The 24668-nt window shown below is 35.9% G+C and overlaps 1 protein-coding gene and 1 pseudogene across 3 annotated transcripts in view; both read left to right on the forward strand.

Annotated features, from left to right (window-relative positions):
• Nucleotides 1-24668, forward strand: part of DPYD (dihydropyrimidine dehydrogenase) — a 943583-nt gene that overhangs the window by 669129 nt on the left and 249786 nt on the right. The gene's annotated exons all lie outside the window — the stretch shown is intronic.
• On the forward strand, nucleotides 52-7458 carry LOC119528156 (annotated as a pseudogene).

A 24668-nucleotide genomic window follows, 5' to 3' on the forward strand; every position in this document is an offset into this window, starting at 1 on the left:
TACGCAGCACCCGGGCCCAGAAACTCAGCCTTCCCTAGGAAACTTGCGCCCATGCGCGTCTCAGAGCGCTGGGGACAGAGCAAAGTACAGTTCATGACTGCCGGCCAGTAGTTTGGACCGCAGATGCCCGAAAGCCCCTGCTGTGAGCCGAGTCAATCAGAACTATTCTGCTTTCTGGGTCCGAGGGAGCTAGAGTCGGGTTTAGACTTAAGACTTAACTAGTGACCGAAGCAGACACACGCTACATGAAGCCCGGCTGGTAGCCTTCCTGGCATGGCGCGCCGCCAGAGCCGGACTTTTTTCCCCCCGTTTTAAAATTATGGAATGTAACATATATACATGAAAGTGATAACTTTAAAAGTGCAATTTAACAAGTACCGAGCAAATTTCAAAGAACGTTATGGGTTACAGTTCCACAATTTCAGCTGTTTAACCAGGGGCCTGTTAAACCAACTGGGAGAGAGGGACCTCGTGTGGCTTCAGCCCTGATCCCTGTTGCAATGCCTTGAGGCCCAGTATGAGGAAATTTTATCGGTACAGGAAGTCCCGGAATAGCTGCAGAGAGCCTGAGGCCTGGAGCCCTAAAATTAATAGCTACTTGGTGCAACGCTAGATTTCCAGACCCGGGGAGCAGGCCTTCGACTCTGCTAATCCAACACAGCACTGCATTCACCGGAAGGAATGTCACAAGCGGCATCCCCAAAGCACCTCGTCTAGTCATGACATCGTTCCAAAGGCCAGAAATATCCGAGAGGACCGCCAAGCTGGAATCGAGTCTCTTCTTACAAATCACTGCTATTTCTAGATAGCCCTGTCAGGATTCAGCAGCCTGTTCTTCCTGCAGAGATCTCCTACATTCACCAAAACTTCAGCCCTGAGCTCCAGCGCTCCCCTCACTGTAGGGGCGGGGCAGGGGTGAACGAGAAGGGTGGTCTAGCCTCCAACTCCGCCACTTACCCCTACCTTAAATATACCCTAACCCTAACCTTGCCTTAGGATCCCCACTTATCAAAAAGAGGGGATGGGGTGGTTATATGGGAACTCTGTACTCTGCGCGATTTTTCTGCAAACCGTCAACTGTTCTAATAAATTTTAAAAAGGTGGGGTGGGGAATGCTATCAGATGCTCAATAGACCGTCTGAGATGTCGGCGAGACTCTGAGACTCTGCCCTTATTGTATTTTCTAAGTTTCCTTTTTCTATTCTCCTTATTTATTTGTAATTCAGGGTTATTTTTATTTTTATTTTTGTTGTAGTTATTTTAACTAAGAATTGCTGTAGTAGCTCAAATGAGTTAGGTTACTGTTTTCTACCACAGATGATTTCCTTTATCTTGCTACTGATTTCCTTTTTTATTTTTTATCTCCATACTCTTAGTCATTTCTTCAAATTTCTAGTTCTTTATTCTATTGTTTCTTTTTCTCATTTTTAGCCAGTTCTTTGATCCTGCACTTTAACTTTTTCCTATTACAAGTTTATTTTAAAAGAGACACTGGCACCTTTAATATCATTTTGAATATGTCTTGGGGGTAACTTCTCTTATTTTATTTCTATGAATTGTTCTTTCAGAGTAAACTCTTGAACTTGTGATATAGTTCATTTTAAGCACCCAGGAAAACAAGTCATTTATCCCGTTATCTTTCAGGTGCAGTCAAATGCTCATATTAGATTCTCACATATTTCATGCTTCCAATTTTTAATTATTTCCTTCTTTGTTGAGTGAAGAGGGAGGAACAAATATAAAGTGCTTTGAAGATAATTGTAAGGTGAAAGAAGGAAGATAGACTGAAAGTAAATAAGTAAATGTGGTAAATAGGACACTTGGATAATGAGGACATGTCAGTGGGAAAATATTTATGAAGAAAGAATAGAAGATGCAAAGTTCAGAAAACCTCTCACAGAATTGTTCCTAAAGACCAGATTTTCATGTAGCTGATTTGACCAAATAAAACTTACTTTTATATTAAATGTATCCAGTTCACCCAATAGAGTTTCATTTGTTTCGTTACTAAATGGCTCTGCAATTGGGGCACTTCTCCTATTTTACATGCCTTTGAAATGGGGCACTAAGTTTTAAAAGTGCATAGCATCTATCTCTTTCCAGTCTCCTATTGAATTTACATCAACCAGATTCCACTTTTGACATAAATACTTGTGTAAATGATCATATTTTAAAGTCAATATATAAAACAACCCAAAACAATTAGGTTTTTAAAATTTTGTTAAATTTAATAAAACAAAATTAATATAAATTTAATTTTAATTAATCTTAATAGATTCCTTTCTCTTTATTTTTGCCTGATTTTATGAACTATGGCGTCAATAATAATTGAAGCTCAATTCTGGCTATTCCTTGGTTAGTGCCATTCTTAATACAAAACCTATTATCAAAAAAAAAAAAAAACCTCTCTAATAATAAGTTATGAATTTATCTGTTGATTTTCTTCACTGAACCCTAAGCTTCTGGACCATCTTGGATTTGTCAAATGGGTTAGCTGCCTACGAAAGTTGTCCAGTCTTATATATGGATGAGTAAATCTAGAAATATTAAGAGCAACTCATCTTCTAGTTCAAAATGTGAACATAGAAAGAAGGAATGTAGCTAAATTTGGAGGACTAGAGCATATGTGGTTGTACGTACAGTGTTATATTTCAGATTAGGAAGTTGTTTAAGTAAGGCATCTTGGACTACAGTTTAGAGCTCGAGTATTTAGTCACTTCCATCTTACCATCCACCATACCCCAACTAGTATTAAAATAAAATTTCATTTTATTGAAAAATATTTCAATTTTCTCATGGCTTCTTTTCCTTTTCTTTGTTAACCCTTCCCTGTCTCTCTTTCCCAGCCGTCAAAAAGAGTGGGTCCCCCACTGGTGGCAGGGTGAAGTGAGCCCCACTAAATGAGAAGAAAACTAATATGGTCTTTCTCATTCATTTTGAATGCTTTCATCTCATTGATCTTCTTTTTATTTTCTCATAATTAACTTTATCTTTTTATTTCTTTCATTTGTTACTTTCTCTTTTTGCTTACTTTTGTTTGGGAATTTTGTTATATATGAGTCAGTTTTGTAGCTGCCTCATAGTTCCTCATTCTCTTAGAATCATCACTACCAATCCTTCCCCAGCTTTTTTTTAAATAATAACTTGTATGATTGTCTAATAATAACAAATAGCTCTCACTTCTTGTGAGCTTATTATTTGCCAGGTAATATGTTAGCACTTTAGGTAGATTATATTATTTAATGTGACTATTATGCCTACTTTTACAGACAAAGAAACAGAGGCTTCGAAAGGTAAAGCAACTTACGTATCCAAAATCTTGTCTAGAAATTGCCAAGTCAGGACTCAGATCTGTGTTATCTGACTGTAGGCCTGCTACTTAACCAGTACTCCACAGCACCTCTATAAAATGATACCAGGTTATATTATTTGCTTTTCTTCTTAGTGTAAGAGTAGGTAATTTCCTCATGATACATTTCTTCACCATTAATTCTGATGAGAGCTTAGAGAACTGAAGCAGAATTATATCTGTGTAGGAGGCTTGATTCCTATGGCATTAGCATATAGATCAGTATTGTCCTTGGCATACCTTAACTCCCTTCTTGCCCACCAACCACATGAGACCATACCACAAATGAAAACAAATGTAGTCCAGGGATTGTCTTTAACTTTCAATGGAATTTTAGTTATTAAAAAGGAATAGGAATTACAGGTGTCCAGGCTGGGGAGCTTTACTAAAATGGATCATAATTACTGGGTTTTTTGTATGTGTATTCCTATCTCATTTACTTTACTATAGAGTAAACATTTTCTAAGGGTATATTCTTTTTTTTATCCTTCACATTGCCTTGTACATTAATATTGTCCAGATGGAGGATGAAAATAATAGGCCCTGGTAAATGAGCCCTCCCAGGCACTTGTTCATTGTTCATGCTGTAACAGATTTCCTCCCACCTTAAAATTCATAAGAAAGGCAAGGAATAGCTCTTCATTCCATGTGGGCCAATTAGAGACATCTTTGAGTCCTTCCCAAGTAGTCCATTTTGCAAGAACTTCATTCAGTTTTATCCATTTTTATTTTACTCATTCATTGAAACTGGGTAGAAAAAAGAAAGCAGGAAAACTTGGCTAAGCAGCTGTCTATTGGTAAAATCCAACAATCTCAGATACTTAAAAAGGTTTTGTAGAATTTGTAATAAATGTTCCCAAAGAGCTTATGTTTTTATTTTGAATTACAATTCGACATTTAATCCCTTGTTATTGCACTGTCAGACTTTTAATTGAATTATTCAAAACATGAAACAAAAGGAAAGAATTGTAGATAGCAATGTAATATTAACTGAACTACCAGAATGCTGAGAATTATTAAAGAGTACATTATGTTTGTTAATCGGGCATTTAATTTTGCTTCTGTATGTTGATGGAAAACATCCTCTTGGAAAGGATTTTCTCAAAAACCTTAATTATAACAATGCCTTCTTAACATCCATGAATATACTGCACAACCGAAAGCTGTTTGAAAGCAAATTAGTCAACAAGATTCCTTAATTTCCATTTTAACTGTAGAAGGGCTGACCAGCATTCCAGTCATATTGGTCTTTAGTGAACAGCAAAACTCAGGCTTTTCAAAACTGACTCAAAAAAAAAAAAATGAAAGCGCAGAAGGACGGATTTCAAACTATTATAGACTATGGCAAAAAGAAAGGAATATCCCCTTACACTCCTTTTTTGAGGCCAGGATAACCTTGATATTGAAAAGTCAGTGTGAGAAAGGAAATTATAGGCCAATCCCACTAATGAGCCTCATGCAAAATACTAAACAAAATATTAACACTGAACCAAGCAACATATTAAAAAAGGCGTATATGGCATGACTTTATGGGGCTTATCTTAGTAAAGCAAGATTGGTTCAACAACAAAATCAATTAATGTAAATCATTATAATTAAAGGTTAAAGGAACAGAAAATTATGTGACCATTTCAATAGACACAGAAAAATGTTTGATAACATTCAACATCCACTGAATAATTTTAAAAATTCTAGAAAACTAGAAAGGAACATCTTTAAAATGGTTATAGATATTTGCAAAATATCTACAGCAAACATCAAACCTTATGGTGAAATGTGGTATGCATTTTTTTAAGATCAGGAAAAAACACATGTACCTGATATTATCATGTCTATTCTACTATTCTGTTTTACTACATGTACAATACAAGTGCAGTAAGGCTAGAAAAAATAAATTCAAAATGTAAGGATTGGAAAGAAAAAAAATGACATTATTCACAGATCCTCTGTCTTCAAAGAAAATCTAAAAGAATCTACTGAAGAAACTATTAGAATTAGAGAGTCTAGAAAAGTTGCTAGATAAAAAAAATCAGTACACAAACATCAATTTCATTTCTATACACCAGCTACAAGGAGTTAGAAAATATATTTTTAAAAAATATACACTCAAAAAATATAACATTCAAAATATATAAATGAATAGGAACAAGTCTAAAAATGTCAAGATCATTTTTTAGAAAATTACAGAATATTTATTGAAAGACATTTCAAAAAGACTTCACAAATGGAAAAATATCATCTTCACAAATTAGATATTGTAACATAAAGATTTCATTTTTTTTCCAAATTGATCTATAGATTCATTGCAAACCCAAAAAAAATTTCAACAGTTTTTTTGGTTGTTGAAATTGACTACTGACTCTAAAGTTTACATGAATAATAAAAAGACAAAGAACAGCCAAAACATTCAATAATTCAATTCAACAATGAATGAGAATATGTTATGCCCATGATAATCCAACCATACCTCACATTGTCATCACTTAGTTGTATAATCCTCATCGTTCACATAACATACGCTGTGTGAATTTAGGAACCCCCTACTTTGTAAGTCAAACCCTCAATCTTGAGGCTTGCGCATGTGAAACTTACGGTTATTAAAAGAGGAAGCTAAGCCCACCCATGATTATGCCTGGGAGTCACCTCCAAAGAACCTCTTTTGTTGCTCAAATGTGGACTTTCACTCTCTAAGGTTAACTCTGCAAATAAATTCATCACCCTCCCCCTGATGTGGACAGCCTCCCCCCCCCCGCCAGATGAATGAGTCTTCCTGGAGACTTAGGACATGGATTCCAGGAATGACCCTGACCCTGGCATCAAGGGACTGAGAATGCCTTTTTGACCAAAAGGGGGAAAAGAAAGGCAATAAAATAAGGTTTCAGTGGCTGAGAGAATTCAAATTGAGTCAAGAGGTTATCATAGAAGTTACTCCTATGCAAGCTTCACCTAGATATAAAAAGGAAAAAAAAAATAATGAATGGCAATAATAGAAAATGTTTTATAGCATTTATGCTCTGCCAGACACAGTTCTTAGAACTTAACATATATTAATTCGACCTTAACTGCTATCAACCATTCTTACAAAGCTATATCTATTAAGATAGTGGTTTTGGCAAAGTATTAGATAAATCAAGCAAAGTCACAGAATAGTGAGCTCATGAAAAGGTCCAGACATATATGAAAACTTGATTTATGTTAGAGCTGTCATTACAAACCAATGGGAAAGTATTAAACTGTCATCTGAGTGGTACTGGGGCAATCATTATCTTTACACAAAAATCAACTACAAGCAACCTGAAGACCTAAATGTGATAGACAATACCATAAATATTTAGAAAACAATGTAAGAGAATGTCTTATTGACCAGATGATTTGGAAGTATTCCTTAAATACACCAAAAATTATAAAAGAAAATATTGATAAATTTTGTTAATCAAAAGATACCATGATGAGAATGAAAACAGTTACAAATTGGGAAAAAATATTTGTTCTAACATATAACTGACAGGGGATTAATATTTCAAATGTATATATTTCTTCAAATTAACAATAAAAAGACAAATAGCAAATAAATGGGCAAAAAGATTGAAAAGCCACTTTAGGGAAGAGAGAAAAATAATGTAAAATTAGAAACAACCAAATGCACATCTACAGCATAACAGAAAAACTTGCAATGTAATTATGCAACGGAATAATGTAGAGCAATGAAAAACGAATGATATACAAATACATATAGAAACATAAATGAATTTCTGGGACATAATCTTGATAAAAAAAAGAAAGTTGTAGAAGAATAGACAAACGTGGGGAATGCTCCTAAAACCCACTGGACTTTCTGTAAGAAATATGGCACGCACCAAATCCAGTAAGTGACACAGTATGGGAAAGGCAAGGAATCTCTGTATTCCTTGGGAAAGCAAAGCAGAGTGGTTACAGTGGGTAGACTTAGATGACTTTTTGGAAGAAGGCTGAAAGTACCAAGAAGATTGTGCTGAGGCTTGAATGTGTTGAGCCCAACTTCAGACATAAGAGAGTGTTGGCTTTTAAGAGATGCAAATTTTGAACTGGGAGGAGATAAGAAGACAAAGGTCCAGGTGATCCAGTTCTAGGCTTCATGATTTGTTTCATTATGAAGACAATAAAACTTTGAGATTTTGTTCACTTCAAAGAAAGAAAAGAAAGAGACGGAAGGAGGGAGGGAGGGAGGAAGGAAGGGAGGGTCGAAATACACCAATACTACCAGCATTTAGAACCTCTGAAGTTCGGAAGGGGCAAATTTCATTTCATACTTTATACAATTGTGTATATATAAGCAATTATTAATTCTTGTATGTATTAAAATATAACTAATCTTGATACATCAGTAATTTAAAAGATATGTTTGCACATGTGATTCTGTAATTAAAATAATTTTACTACCATTATTACTGTCTTAAGAGCTGTGAAATATGATTGCATGGCATTAACTCAGGCTCAAATGTTGGTCTTTGGAATCATGTTGCCCTGCCCCACTTCCAAGAAGAGTTACTGAAAAATACAGGTTAACTTGGGGGAAGACTCTCATTATGATTTTAGAAACAATGACAGATTATCTGAAACTCATCTGGTTGATCTCAGCTTTCTTTTGATGAAATAGTCCAAAAAGGGCAGTTTTTATCTAATGAGAACTGTAATTTGACAGGACTCCATAAATATTGAATGTATCAATATTAATTAAAATTATTAGAGTAGTTTTTCAAAATAAGATGCTTGTTAAAAAAAAGTTTTATAGCAGGCACAACACATAAAACTTTACTCACCATTTACCAATAGGATAAATGGTAGTAAATCATGATATAAATACAAGCAAGTTGGAATTGTAAAGACCTGTAGACTTTTTAAATTTGCTATTGCTTTTGTGAAGATTTATGATTTCTTACAAGCTATTTTTTGCCTATTTATTATAGTAAAGGGACTTTGTTCTTTCATACCTGCCCATGAGAGAAAGCCATTTATAGCTCCAGCACTCATATATTAAAGGAGTTGCATGCTTTCCTTTAAAATTTCTCATGGAAGACATAAACCTAGTCAAACCTTCCTTCCCTGTAGCCGGTAACCTCTGCATGAACTAAAGGGTTGAAATATGGTTTAATCATGTTACATACCACTTTTTACAGTTATGAGAAACATTATTTTGCTGCAATAGAAACAACAAAACAAGATGTTTTTACTCTGTGGAGGAAAATATATTTTTAAATTATTTATTATTTCAAATGGCATGATTTCTTTTGAAACCACATTTTCATTTTCTGGATTTCAAATATTACTTTTTAGAGAAAGGCACATTTAAAAAATGATGGTAATATATATATAATCTGGGGAGCATAGAATCTTGTTACTGACCTGTGATTCAGGGAGGAACAATGTGCTAATTTCAGTTGGCAATCTTTACTTGATTCCTTCAGTCTAAACTCAACTATTATTAACCTTTGTTTGTGACAATTGAAGAGAATAATGGTTGAATTTGGGCCTTTAATGTCACATTGAAATCAATAGTTGTAAATGGTAGTTGCCACAGTTCTAACTGATCTGTCACATTCAAACAAAAGAAGGCCTTTGTCAGTTCATACAAGAGAGCTGAGACAATTAAACATACACAGACACAAGAATATCAGACCTTTATGACACTAAGGAAATGTACTGATTCAGTTTGTTTTATGTAAGAGTTTTTTTGTTTTTTTGTTTTTTTAATTTTGCTCCTTTGTTTTAACAATATTTTTCAAAATACCTCAAATAATTATAAGTCAAGTACAGGAGATGTTGCAGACTTCATTCAGACTCCCAAAACTGGGCTCTGTCATAGAAATAAATTGAATTGTCCTTCTTAGAGTGGTGGTGATAATAAGGGGTAGGGGGACCAATGATAAGCCCTTTCATCACCTGGCAAGGTCAGTAATTGCAAAGGCCACTAAATAAAAACAACTCACAACCATTAGAGCCAGAGCTCTGCATGCTACTGACAATACTCTTATCACAACTACAACTCCCAACACAAATCTATCTTTTGGACTTCTGTACATTCATCAGTGTAAAACTTTCAGTGCTCAGTTTTGACCTTGTCTTTATCTTTCTCATTCTTCTGGACTATTTTATGGATGCAAATTAAGGGATTCCAATCCATGTTCTCATCCATGACATTGATAAGCATATTTGCCAACTCTGAACCTAATATTGATTATAAATGGCTGGACATTGATTAATTCCATTAAGAAAATATGTCTACTTTTGCCTAGCATTGTTAAGTTGCATAAAGTAATATGAATGTTTCAATACTTTATCAGAAAGAAAAAGCTTTGGTAGTTTTTTTCCTATATGATAACAGATCTCAAAATTTTATTAAGGCATAATATGAAAAATTCTTATTCACTAAAATGCCACTCCAACCATCATTTGGAAAATTAAATTAGTTGTTCTTGGAAACAGAAATGGGAAGGATTCAATACTACAAGAATATAAGAGGAAAGAAGACAAGATCATAATTTTTACTTGCCTTAAGCTAAAGTACTACATTTTTCTCAGCTTATAATTTTATACAGTGATGTTTCAGGCTTAACATGTTCCAAAATTATTGGTTTGAGGACTCCATGACTTAAAAAAAAAACAAAACAAAAAACAGCTGTAGCTCTCTAAAATAAATCCATTTACTCAAGAAGAACAAAATCACAGTTTTAATAGGTCTTTTTTTTTCTAATTTATTCCTTCCCATTACATATGAGATTCCAAATGTCAAATCAATTAGTTAGTAGAAAACTCAATAGTGTGCTGGTAAACTAGCTCCACAGCAAACAAATCTTGATCTGTAGCATTTGCTGATTTCTGTGGTATTAGTAGTCTCACCATGTCAATTTCAAGCTGAAACAGGACACCAGTGTGAAAGTTAGACTTCAATTATCAACGACTCACTTCTGCAGCCACTGTCAACATGGCTAGAACACCACCAACAAAAAAAGATGTGCCTATCTTCATTAAAGAGAGAAACAATAGTGTAAAATTACTGGTTTAAAAATCAGCTGTTCAAATCAGGTCATATGTTTATCTGTTTTGAGACAAAGGAAATAAAAACCATTAACTTTTTTTCATCGTGAAATTTTTTGTGTATACATAACAGTGATAACTTTCAAAGTAAGATTTAACAACTAGTTAGAGAGCAAATTTCAAAGAATGTTATGGGGTACCATTCCACAATTTCAGTTTTTTCCTTATTGTAAAATATAACATATATACAGAAAGGTGATAACTTTCAAAGTACAATTTAACAATTAGTTATATAGGTAATTTCAAAGAATGTTATGGGCTACATTTCCATAGTTTCAGTTACTTCCTTATTGTGAAATATAAGCTATGTATAGAAAGGTGATAACTTTCGAAGTACAATTTAATGAGTAGCTATAGAGCAAATTTCAAAGAATGTTATGAGTTACAGTTCCACCTTTTCTGTTATTTCCATCTAGCTATTCTAATACCCTAGCATCTAAAAATATGTATATATTTATAAAAAGATTCAGTATTCATAATCCTTTGCTAAATCCTATCTTGTTTGTTGCTACACCTTCCTCTCGTTTAGTCATTTTCTATCTTTAGGGGTTGTTTAGGCAGAGACCACCCTAACTTGTTCATATTGAAAAGGGTTGTAACATTATAGGGCAGGAGGCTGCATCTGGTTGTTATTCTTAAAGAGGTTATTGCCTCTGGGTTTTAGGACTTGTCTGGCATAGGAACACTCTGGTGGATTAAGTTTCTGAGAGATAAACCTAGTGAGTGAAACTTGTATAGAATCTCAGATAGGGACCTAGATATTTTGGGACCACTGTGGGTTAGGGCATGACGTAGTGTGGCCATTTGGGATATCTAGCTAGGGCCTGCATAAGAAAAACCTCCAGGTTAGCCTCTCCACCCTATTTGAAATCTCTTAGCCCCTGTAACCTTATTTTGTTACCTTTCTTTTCCCCCTTTTAGTCAAGAAGGTATTTTCAATCCCTTGATGCCAGGGCCAGGCTCATTCGTGGGAGTCGTGTCCCATCATGCCGGGGAGATTCACTCCCCTGGGAGTCATGTCCCATGTTGGGCGCGGGGGGGAGACCATTAACTTCTGTAGGTAAAAGTTTTTAAGGTAAATTTCACCCTTTTAAAAAGTAAGCCAAAGAACACCTTTAAGGGTGTGACCTAAATATGTTCAGTGAAAAATTTAGGGATATGAAAGCTCCATGAGTTCCCACATATATCCAATACTCAACAGAACTTTTACTTCAAGTACACCATTTTGGGGAAGGGAAGAAGGGTTCATGAGAAAAATCTTACTTGTCAAGTTGTATGCATAAAGCAATAAATCTGAAGATATCTCCTATAACTTAGGGTCTTTGCAGTTCAACATGATTTAATTGTAGGTGTTTGTATGAATTTTAATTTAGTTTTGACCAAAAAAATAGGCTCTGTTTCTTAGTCAAAGTTTGGTAAAGGAAAAAATTCATGGTGCTAATTTACACTTTTTTTTTTTGTCCGATATTATGATTTATGTACAGACCTTGAAAATATGGTCTCCATTTTCTTTTCCATTTTCTTCTGTTGCTCCTCACCCTTATTCTACAGATAATATTAGTTGAGTGTTCTGTGTTTGGGTTTTTTTTGTTTTTTTGTTTTGTTTTTTGCATGAAGTTTTTGTCCTAGATGATGAAAAAAGACCCAGTCCTTGGTGTTAGGAAGCTTTGTTCTCTAGTTGAATAAACAGATGAGAAAACTTATTGTTCAATACCAATAAGTAAAGTATTGTTATAGGTTATGCTATGGGAAGACAAAAAGAAATACTTTAGCATTGATACCACATCTAGGCCAAGTCCTTAAGGAGGAGGACTAGTGGGTGGGAAGGGGTGAGGAGAAAGGTGGTGTGTGAGGAAAGGCAGTCTTGCAGAGAGGACAGGCTTGGAAATGAGTAGCAGCAAGATGTATTTTGAAAATGTGTGAACAATTTTGTATTTCCCAAACATGGGAAGAAGTACAAAGCAGTAAGAGTAGGGAAGGCATGTATAGCATTTTGAGCAGGTGGTAGGGAACCATCAAAAGGTCCTAAGCAAGAAAGTGACATGATCATATTGAGTTTTAGAAGATCTACTTGGCTGTTCTGTGGAGAAAAGATTGGAGAGGGACAAATCCAATTGAGAGATTAGTGGGAAAACTGTTGGACCAGTCAAAGGGTAATAGTTTGAACTCAGATAATGGTAGGTAGAGAACTAAACAGCAGTTTGAAAGACACACAGAGATCCTGTTTCGTGCATACTTTAAATTTACCTGCTGAGATGACTTTCAGTAGCAACAGCAGATATGGGAGGAAGATTACATTGTAACATTGAAAGTCTTGTTGAATGTCAAACCATGAATTTATCATATCCCAGTTCAAATTTCATTTGAACTACTGACTTACTATATGACCTGGTGCAATTTACTTAATTCTCTGAGTTCTCATTCTCTTCATTTGTAAAGTTAAAATACTACCTACCTCATCCTGTTGTGAGGGTTAAATAAAGCACTGAACAAATAGTATGGTACGCGGCTCATTGTAAGATCTCAGTAAATGGGAGATACAATTTTAGAGTGGGAAGGTAAATCAAATCTAGGAGTTTGGTTGACACAAAAATGTATGCCATGAGGTTCTGTATGTTTCCTAGTTATAGGCTAGAAATTTTGCTGTAAGCTTTCTTACTGACAGGCATTTTTATGCATGAGTCTAAGATTGGAGAAATGGTCAGGGTTGAAAGTATGTCATTGGGAGGACACCAGTACACAGAGGTTAGATGAAATTTTGGAGAAGATGAAATCACACAGGGAGATTTACGTAGAAAGAAAACTACTTTTGCCCCTACTCCCACTGTTACTGCATTTCTCCTACACTTAAAAATTCTTGGCCCTTTATGAAATATGTGCCTCTCAGGCCCTTTCTGAATTCTTCTGCCTCCCAACCCAGACTTCATCCCTTGGTCCATTCTATAACAAATACAGAATCTGGAATCTTGGAACCTTGCTCACATTTTATTCTGTTTTGACACCCCAGTGTAGAGATCGAGGTGCTCATCTATTCAGTATTTTGTCTACATGAATATTTTGAGGAAGAGAGAAAGATCCTTGTATTAGTTTGCTCTTTTTGATTGAAAAATATGAAAGGAAGACTGAAACTAGTGTAAGGCAAGTAAGAGAAATTTTTGACTCAGAGTCAAACTATAGCAATAGTAGTACAGTTGACCTTAAGGGAAAATGGGAGACAGGGACCTGGTGCCACAGTGCCCTCTCCATCTATTGAACCAATTTCTCTCTGTAACTCTGCTTTATTCTTGCTCTCCTGCAAATATCAGCAGTGGAAAGGGTGAGGTAGGTCATCTTTTGGTGGTTAAAATATAGATTTATTGGATTCTAATCAAAGAATCCAGCGTATATGACAGCTATTTTGAGAAAACTGTTAAGCTGTTCTTTTTCTGACCATCTGTATATTTACTGTATTCACCTTGAATGTATGAGAAAAATACATGTACTAAGTATGTTACACAATTCCACAATTATCTATTAAATCCAGCTTGTTAATTGTATCATTCAAGTTATCTACATCCTTGCTATTTTAAGTCTTGCTGATCAGTTGAAGTCTAAATGAAATCTATTAAAATCTTTCACTATAATTCTGTTTTTATATGGTTCCTCATTTATTTCCTAGAATTATAAGCCTTATGCTGTTTGCTGTCTTCTTGTCTGATATACAATTTATATAAATAGTTTTGGGAATTGTACTTGTTATCATTATAAAATATCACTCTTTGTCTCCTTTAGTGCTTTGGCCTTGAATTTCACTTTTCTTTAACATTAATATTTCCATTCCTTCATTCATTTTTCTTTTGGTTTTTCTATTTTAGATATTTGATTTAATTTTTTAACCCCATCTGTTTGTCTCTTTATTTTAATAGGGAATTTGATACCACATGTAGTGGTAAGTAATCTACTCAACTTACTGCATCGTATTATTTTGTGTTTACTTTGTCATCTTTTTTCAATTTTGCTTGATTCTTTTTCTTGTTAATTTGTAATATTGGAACATTTCATTCCTCTGTTGTTCCCAGTGAGATTTAAAGCAATATTTCTCTATTACTATATCAAGTACAATAATGATGAGGGCTCCAGGAGGACAGCTTACTTGCCCATTTTACCAACTTGAATATCTCTTCCCTCTATCTCCTTTAAAGACTTTAGACCTCTTCCTTCCTTATGTCTACTCCTTTCTTCCCTCCACAATTCCTGGGTTTTGCTGAGTGGTTGAGAAATTTTAGTTGAAGGTTTTTGTTAAACTTTTCTTTACATTTTTTTTTAAACAATCCTGTATTATAACTTTCAGTCCAAGTCTCAGTTATGGAATTATCATCATATAAATTAAGGCACATTGCCCACCACTTTTTTTTTTCTTTTGCATGATGCTCTGATGTGTTTCTAAAACATGTCATCACTTTTTATTGCACTATCTTTCCTCTTGGAAAAAAGAGATTTGGTTCTGTTGGAATTGTTATGATGTTGGGTATTTTGTTGAGTATTTTCTTCATATAAGATAACACTACATGGGTGGTATATTTTCTAAATTCTTGAATGTTGAAAACCATTGTGCTGCTTCCTTAACATTTGAGCATTATATTGGCTGGAATAAAGATTCTTGGATCACAGTCTTTTTCTTTTAATAGAATAGTCAGATAATCTTTCTTTTGTGAGAAAACAATTTTTTGTTCTGTGTAGAAGAAAGATTATTTTCATTAGCATTGGAGGTCAGACATATCTGATGATTATGTCTAGGTGTGTGGCTTTTTGTAAAATTAATCCTGTCTGAGTCTGTGAGACCATTCAGTCAAAAGGCACAAAGATTTCTTCAACTCAGGGAATTTTTATTTTATTATTTCCTTGATTATCACTTCTGTTCCATGTCCAGTTTTTCCCTATATGGAACTCCTATTCTTTGCATATTATGTAACCTGGATATTCATCTAAGTCTTTTACTTTATCTCTAATTTCAAGCACCTTTCTAATTTCAAACCCTTTCATTTGATCATCCAGACAATTAATTCAGTTCTCAGCAGTGGCTACTCTGGTTTTCAATGCCTCTATTTAATTTTAGAGCTCTGAAAATCATTACTGTTAGTTCAAGTAATTATTATTTTCATTTTCTAATTGCATCTCCTTCAGAATACTCATTACATTTAAATTAACATTCTCCTCCATCTTGTTCATTAGTTCTCCCTTAATAGTTGCTACCTGTTCAGCTTGACCTTCCTGCCAAAAGTTATAGAGTCCCTGAAATAGGTTGTAATTTTTCCTTGGCTTCACTGTAATGTAGATTTTCATCAACCCAAGAATAGGTTCTTGGACAGTAGCAAACTGGAAAGTGTGGATGCTATGATTTTGTCAAGTCAGCTAGAGATTTTGTCTAGTGAACTAGTGATTACACTTCACTGAGAATGGTATGAGGCCAGATCCTCAGATTCTCTAGGTGAAAGTGAAAAAAAAGATCAATTGTCTCCAAGATTTTCATGCTTGAAGCAGTTTATCCCATTTTGCACCCCTCCCTTGCACCCAGACTGCCTTCCCCAACAGGATTAGGCAGCTTCTCAAAAGACTGTGTAAATGTTCTGTGCACTAGTGGAGCTCCACTGGCATTGGTCGGCTGGACCCTCTCCAGCAGCCAAGGAATCTGCTGTATTAACTTTGGACCCTGCTGGCACTTCTGGTTTTCACCCATTCCTACAGTCGGTGAAGCCTCATACTTGCTCTCTGCTCTGAGGAACTCAAAGAGGTACACATTGGTTTATTTTAGGTGTTGTGTTACCCTGGCATCTTCCCAGAATCCGTTTCACAGTTTTCAATATTGTCATCCCATATTAAGGTTTTACCTTATGCAATTTTTCATTTTCATTTTTATTTTGTTTGGATTATTTCTACTAAGTCTAATTTTTCCATTGTCTCCGGCAAAATATCTTGGGGTTAAAAAGAAACCAAAATAATGATGTCAGAACGTCCTGCTACTACATCCACAAAATTCTGTAACATATGAATGATATAATAATGTGCATACCGAAAAATCAGTAATGAGGAAACTGAGCCAGTTAGCAAAAGGGGAAGGAGTGCATTGAGATACAGTTGTCAGTGGTACTAAACATTGACCACATTCTGCTGGACAGGTTTAGTGGTAACTCACTCCCCATGAAGTCAAGCAAATTCTTTGTTTAGCCATTCTGGCTGCCACAGGTTCAGGTTCTACTACTGAAGGCTGGCTCTTGCTCAGTATTGATGTGGCTATCCTTGTTAGCATAGTTAAAGGGTGCTTAGCTGTTAAGCAATCACATGTTACTCTGCCAGACTTTCTCTGGTCACACTGTTCCTTTAAAATCACTCATACGCAATAATAAGAATAAGGAAATTCATAGTGTCAGAAACTAGAATGCAAGTTACCAGGGACCAGGGTGGCGATAGGAAAAGGGAAGTTAATTCTTAATTGGGGCAGAGTTTCTGTGTGGGGTGATGGGAAAGGTTTGGTCATATGTACTGGTGATGGTAGCACAACATTGTGAATGTAACAAACACCACTGAATTATGTATTTGAATGTGATTAAAAGGAGAGATTTTAGGTGGTATATTTGTTGCTAGAAAACATTTTAAAAAATAACCATTGGACTTTACAAGGCAAACAGTAAACTCTAATATATACTATGGACTATAGTTAGTAGTACAATTGTAATGATATTATTTCATCAATTGCAACAAATGTACCACATTAATGCAAAATGTTAAAAATGAGGGCAGGTATATGGGAACTCTATTTTCTTCATGATCTTTCTGTAAACCTACCACTTCTCTAATAAAAATAAATAAATAAAAATAGATAGATATAGATTTTTTAAATCTTATTCAGTTCTCTATTGATTTTATTTGGGGTACTCTATTATCTGGAAACCAGTTCCATAAAGGTGTTGGTTGAGTAGTGATTCTTCAGTTTAGACCTGCCTTAATGGTTCATTACAGAAGGCATAGGAATTCAGCCCATCAACTAAGACCTCTTTCAAAAGTCTCATGCCTCAGAGCAGTAGGAGACAGCAGGCATCTGTCTTGAGAGGCTGAATTGAATGGGATGTGTTACACCACACAGCTGGGCCTGTGTGTCATGAATGGTACTGGGAAGTGCAGCAGTTTGTTCCTTTGTTTGAACAGGGAGTCCAAAAGAAGGTATTTGGTAGAGTCTTGAGGAATTCTGCTTCTGCTCTGGCTTTCCTAGAAATACTTATTTCTATACAACACTCAACTTTAAATCCAATATCAGAGAAAAGACCCCCAACCCTCCTTTCAAAGATAAACCCCCTTGCTCATGTGCTTGATCCCAGCCTCATCAGCTTCTTTAGTATCTTACTGTCTCTCATCTTTTGTATTTTGCATTCTTCCCTCTTCATGGTCCCTTTTCTCTCTCCTACATGCATGATAAAATCCTCAGAGAAAAACTTTCATTCAGTACTACCACCTTCTCAATAGCTCTGTCCATTTTTCTTCATCTCTCCATTACCCTTCATTTATAAAACTGCCTTTGATTCTTCACCACTTATCCCTCCAAACTCCTCCTGTCTACTTTTTCCCACTCAAAACACTACCAGAGACGTCACCAATAACATTTTCATAATCTTCTGCTTTTTCATCTCCTGCATAGAATTTGACCTTATTTCCAAACCCTCCTTGAAACTGTTTCCTGTCTGTGTAAAATTATACTTTTCTGGTTTGCTTCCCATTTCTCAGACCACTTCAATCCCCATCTCCACTCCCCATTTATGATCAAGATTTGTCTTGTTCGCACGTAAAGACTAGAACTCAGTTTCCTTGCTCTTGGTGCAATTCTCTTTCCTTGACATTGTTTAAACTTGTTGACACACTCATCATTCAGCTCATTCTATAAACACTTACTGAGCACTTACTAGGTATAAACACCATAAGATTTAATTAATGGTGGTTTTACTATATTTGGTCCCCTGAATCACCTCTGCAGTCATTTTTAAAACATAGCTGAAAGACTTTCAAATTGAATGGGCTCCTGAATACTACATCCACCCATCCAGGGTTAAACTTTGAATAGCCTACAAAGTGTGATTCAAGAAGCACTTAGTAAAGGCCTTATTGCTCAAATATATCTTTTCTACGTTGTGCCGTGGTGTTTGAATTCTCCACTATTATTGAATAATTTTATGAGGCAGAAACATTTTTACATTGTTTACTGGAGTTCTATTATAAAATGTGAATATTCTTTATAGGGAAAATCTTTAAACCGTTTGTAACATTTTTGGTCGAGAGAGAATGAGACATAGGATGGGACCTGGGTGTGAGGAAAGAAACCCCCCTGTGGGAGTCTAAGAGAGAAGGAAGTATGAGTAGCCTTAGATGACTGGGATGGAGGTGGGGCAAGAATAAAGAAAATAAGAAAAAAATAAATTAAGGCAGGTGTCATCGCCTTGAATAGGTATATGGACTCCTTTGGTGTAATTCAGCAACTACTATTGTCTTTTCAAATATGTCATTGTAAAAGATAAGATTTTTAGAGTTATCCTTGTTACCTGTATGTTGAACTGAGTTGAGGAGGTCATACAGAGTACTGTGAGGACGCAACTGAGTCAGAGAGAGCTACAGAAAATGGAGCCAGCTCTTTGAGTATCAACATCACCACAGTTAATGCTATATGGTGATACATTCAGTTGTTTTAAGGAGAAATATACAGTGATCCTTAAGAGATGCAAGGGCACTATTAATCTGAAATGGTAACCATCTTCGTATTTTAAAGGATTAATAAAATATATCAGCTATAAATTCTCCCTCAATCATTTCTGAATATCAGAACCACCTGTGGAGCTCTTTAAAAAAAAATACTTCGACCCCTCTTCCCTGAAATTGTGATTCAGAAAGTCTGGATCCCAGGTATCTGCATGTGAGTGAGTGTGTTTAACTCTGCAAGTTATTCTGATGCACAGACAGTTTTGAGAACAACTATGCTGGAAATTTGATGAGCTGAGTTTGATTAGATAAACTGCAACCACAGAAAGAAGAGGGGAGGCTCTGCTTCCATGTTAGGAAACATCTTCTAATTAAATTTAGGAAGCAGCCTCTATGAAATCTGACAGCAAAGTTCCCTATGCAGGCTGCAAAGAAGAGCATGATGAAAAACAAAGGATATGCTGTTTCTGGATGTGTATCACGGAGCAGACACGCTATCTTTCTTTGCTAACCTACAGTTTTGGTCTGATTTCCCCCTACTCCTCCACAGAAATCCCTGTTACAACACTTCTACAGTAGGCATCAGGCTTTCTTGTTCCCTACAGCATCTTTGCTGATGCTTGTCCTGTGACACACATTTCCCTCCCAATGTCTGCCCAGTCGTCTATCCATTCTTCGTGGATTTGTTCAAGTACCCCCACTGATCAGTGCTCCCCAAAGAGACCTTTCTCTTCTGTAAGCCCTGAACAGTTTGCACCACTTATGTTGTAATTTATAGAGTTCTTACTTATGTGCTAGGCACCTGTCATACAGCTAGTAAGTGACTGGGCCAGGAGAAGAGAGATTTGACTGATTTTAATCGCATATGCTTCCCATTTTGCCAAGTGTGCTGCCTCCTGCAACCCATATCACTCTGCACTATAATTATTTGGGCTTTATCTTCCATCCTAGACAGTAAGCTACTTCTGGCCACAAACCATATAATATGTATGTTAGTAACCCCCATAATGTCTGCCATAGTTTCTAAAAATATGTATAAAAAATGAATCAAATAATGACCAAGCGGCAGGAATTAACAGCAGCAGGAGGTATAACTTTAAGCATGGCCCATTCTAGCACTTGGACATCTGGAGAAGTTGCAGGTCTTAAAGCATCATAAGTCTTAAGCTTCCAAGCATTTACTGTAAAATGTATCAATAACTTGCAAGAAAAATCTGCATCTCGAAAAAAATGGATTCCATAATAAGCTGAGTAAGCCAAATTTTAGCAATTACTGAAGAAGTGACAAGGGATCTTAGGGGAAAAGTAAATCTACAAGTGCTGAGATTTTGATATTTACAAGGGATATATTCCAAGACCTCAAATCCCCAGGTATCACTATAATATATAATTTTCCTCATAAAATGTAGTAAAGTATAACTGAAATATTTAAATGATCCCTGTAGACCCCTAATGATTCTATAGAAACAGAACTAAAGTCATTTATTATGCTATTAACATAAATCCTGAATTGAGCACTGGTTGAAACAGTTTCAAACATCACATTATCTTTTTTCCCATATAGAGCATATGGTGGACTCATTTTTGTCTGAGTCACCACCAAATTTATCCAGAACTTCTATTTTCTGGCTAAAGCCCATCAGTTTTAACAACTGTTTCACTTTTCTTTAATTTCTATCATAACCATTAGCAGTTGGTTTTCTTTGGGGGTCATTTTACATGACTTTTTAATCAGTTCCAAATATCATACTGTACTTCTAAGTAAAAAAAAAAAAAAAAAAAAAGTCAAGGCTGCACTGCTTTGTAGGTACTAAAACCTTTTGAAAGTTTGGCTCATTCCTAGGCAAATAACTCACATTCTCACACTTGCCTCACTGCATGATTCAAATTTTTTGCAAAATTATAAATTTATGTATGCTTTATCAGATCATTCACCAATAGTTGAAACTACATATGTTTAGCCTGTGAATATCAGAGACTTTGTATATTATGTAGAAGTTTTCTTTAATTCTTGTTTCTTTTGATTTTTTTGTGTATTTATCAATACTAATAAAGAATTTGCTTATTTATTGAATATTCATTTATAGTTTATTTCCCCAGGTCTTGTGATTTATATTACTGCTAATACTATGCCAGGAACACAATAAATGGTAAATCTTTAATCTCTGCCACACGATGAGAAACCACCATCATTTCTTGATAACCATCCTGAATTGTAGTCACATTTCTCAAGCATGAAGACAGAGTACTTGGCTTGGAGCTGACGGAAATGCCTTTGATACAGAGAACCTTACAGAACCAAACAAAATGGCCAGTCCCTCAAAGACAGAATGCCTAGCTTAAAAATATGCCTATAGCAATATTATTCCTAGTCCTACTTGGATATTGCTACCGTCTTTATTATATTTAATATAAACATATATGTATATGTGTGTATGTATATAGGTATAGATACAGTTCTTTATGTGTGTATATGTATGTGTGTCTTCAATAGGATGGGACCTGGGTGTGAGGAAATACTGAATGTATGTGTGAGAAATCTTGAATGACTTTATTTCATGTATGTACATCTTATTTAGCTGTTTTAAATTTTTCAGAAGTAATCTAGTCCCTTTAAAGTACATAATTTGTAAAACAGAAGCAGGAGAGTTGGCTCAAAGATCTCACACATAGACAGGCTGTGCCATCATTTTAAGGTGGCAGTTCAGACCTCAGAGCTCCAAATAGCAGAGCTAGCCAAGAGGTGTATATGGCTCTGCACAGTAGATCCAGCCCAGAAACACCAAGTGAAATCTCAATATTTTTAGGAACACAGTTAGAAGATAATTAACAATGATCATCTCAGACGGAATAAACAAGATTTGGAAATACAAAACTTCACAGTGAGAGCGAGAAAAAAAAGCATTCTTTCTTTTGTCATAAAAATGCCTAGATAATAGAGAGTGATACAAACTGCATTAATCCTATGAAGTTATATTTCTCTGAATTCCTGCTCAGTATAACATCATATAGCTTCTAAGTAGAAATTTAATAGAAGTTATTTTTCTTACAGCAGAAGCATTCAATTAATCTTATATTATCCCATTTCTTTGCCTGAAAAAGAAGAACTATCCTTGGCTTTTAGGCCACTCTAAACAGATGGCATCATTATTTAATTTGTAGCATAAATCCAATGCTATAATGCTTTGGAGAAGTCAATTCAATTTCTTAAGACTAGTTTTCCATCGTCTACTTTTTTTTCCTTCTTTCCTTCCCTCCTTTGTGAAGAAAATCTCACTATCTGACCATAATCCATGGGAAAATGAGTGTAAACATTTGAAGTTTCAAATATTGGTGATTGATCCAATATAAAATATAGTAATACATACTTTTCTGAGAAATTTGAATTACACGGCAAGGCTTTTGTGAGTCACTTTAGGAATGAGCCAATTTTTAAGAGCTTTTTACCTGCTAACACCCCATCTCAGTTTCCTATTATAGAAAACATTTATTGTTTTATAATAAACACAATAGAAGCATGTAATGACCATACATAGCATTTCAGCACAGCATTTTCTTTGAAATCAAATCTCAATCTAATAAAGTTTTAGCTAAGGTGGCAAATATTTAGTCAATGATTAATATGTACTGTGATTACTGTGTACCAGTATTTTCCTTGCCCCTATGGTTGATATCAGATGATGGAAAACAAACATGGTGCCTGAATTTGGGCAATTCAAAATCTAGGAGCAAAGAAAAAAATTAAATATGTGAAATCAAAAATAATTTTAAGGCACTATAAAAGTGAAGTTGTGTTGGTGTAAAATATACAAAGAGCTAGATTTCTTAGAGGGTTCTTAATTTGAACAACCTCTCTACAAAGTACTACACCCACATCCCAGTTACTGTCTCTCCCTTATCCCTTTCCCCTGTTATATATGTCTCCTTAGCACCAACTTAAAACTGTTACATATTTATTCATTTTTTTCCTTAATGTATTTTCCACTAGAATAAAAACTGTTAAAAAAAAAAAAAAACTTTATCTCCTTTGCTTCTATAGCCCAAGCAACTAGAGTAGTAGTTAATTAATAAATATTTGTTCATGAATGAATGAATTAATGAGTGGGTATCACCAAGTAAGGACTGCAGGCAGTCCAATACTATCCTAAGAAGATATACATTGATGGTAATGTATCATTGTTTCCCATGGCACAGATTTTAGTTATTTCACAAGCTCAGATCTTCACTTACCAACTATAGTAATGAACAACCAGAAGAAAATAGTATAAAAGATAACAGGAGGGCGGGGCAAGATGGCAGACTGGTGAGCTGTAAGTTTTAGTTACTCCTCCAGGAAAGTAGGTAAAAAGCCAGGAACTGCGTGGACTGGACACCACAGAGCAATCTGTCTTTGGGCATACTTCATACAACACTCATGAAAACGTGGAACTGCTGAGATCAGCGAAATCTGTAAGTTTTTGCGGCCAGGGGACCCGCGCCCCTCCCTGCCAGGCTCAGTCCCGGGGGAGGAGGGGCTGTCAGCTCCGGGAAGGAGAAGGGAGAACTGCAGTGGCTGCTCTTATCGAAAACTCATTCTACTGATTCAAACTCCAACCATAGATAGACTGAGACCAGACACCAGAGACTCTGAGAGCAGCCAGCCCAGCAGAGAGGAGACAGGCATAGAAAAAAAACAACACGAAAAACTCCAAAATAAAAGCAGAGGATTTTTGGAGTTCTGGTGAACACAGAAAGGGGAAGGGCGGAGCTCAGGCCTTGAGGCGCATATGCAAATCCCGAAGCAAAGCTGATCTCTCTGCCCTGTGCACCTTTCCTTAATGGCCCTGGTTGCTTTGTCTATTAGCATTTCAATAACCCATTAGATCTCTGAGGAGGGCCGTTTTTTTTTTTTTTTTTTTTTTTTTTTTTAAATCCTTTTTGCTTTTTCTAAAACAATTACTCTAAGAAGCTCAATACAGAAAGCTTCAAAGAATTGCAATTTGGGCACGTCAAGTCAAGAGCAGAACTAAGAGAGCTCTGAGACAAAAAGCAATAATCCAGTGGCTGAGAAAATTCACTAAACAACACAACTTCCCAAGAAAAGGGGGGTGTCCACTCACAGCCACCATCCTGGTGGACAGGAAACACTCCTGCCCATCGCCAGCCCCATAGCCCAGAGCTGCCCCAGACAACCCAGTGTGACGGAAGTGCTTCAAATAACAGGCACACACCACAAAACTGGGCGTGGACATTAGCCTTCCCTGCAACCTCAGCTGAATGTCCCAGAGCTGGGAAGGTGGAGCAGTGTGAATTAACAAAGCCCCATTCAGCCATCATTTGAGCAGACTGGGAGCCTCCCTACACAGCCCAGCAGCCCAGAACTGCCCTGGGGGGATGGCACTCACCTGTGACATAGCACAGTCATCCCTCAACAGAGGACCCGGGGTGCACAGCCTGGAAGAGGGGCCCACTTGCAAGTCTCAGGAGCCATACGCCAATACCAAAGACTTGTGGGTCAGTGGCAGAGACAAACTGTGGCAGGACTGAA

The sequence above is a fragment of the Choloepus didactylus genome, chromosome 2 (assembly GCF_015220235.1).
Source record: "Choloepus didactylus isolate mChoDid1 chromosome 2, mChoDid1.pri, whole genome shotgun sequence".
Taxonomy (NCBI): Eukaryota; Metazoa; Chordata; class Mammalia; order Pilosa; family Megalonychidae; genus Choloepus; species Choloepus didactylus.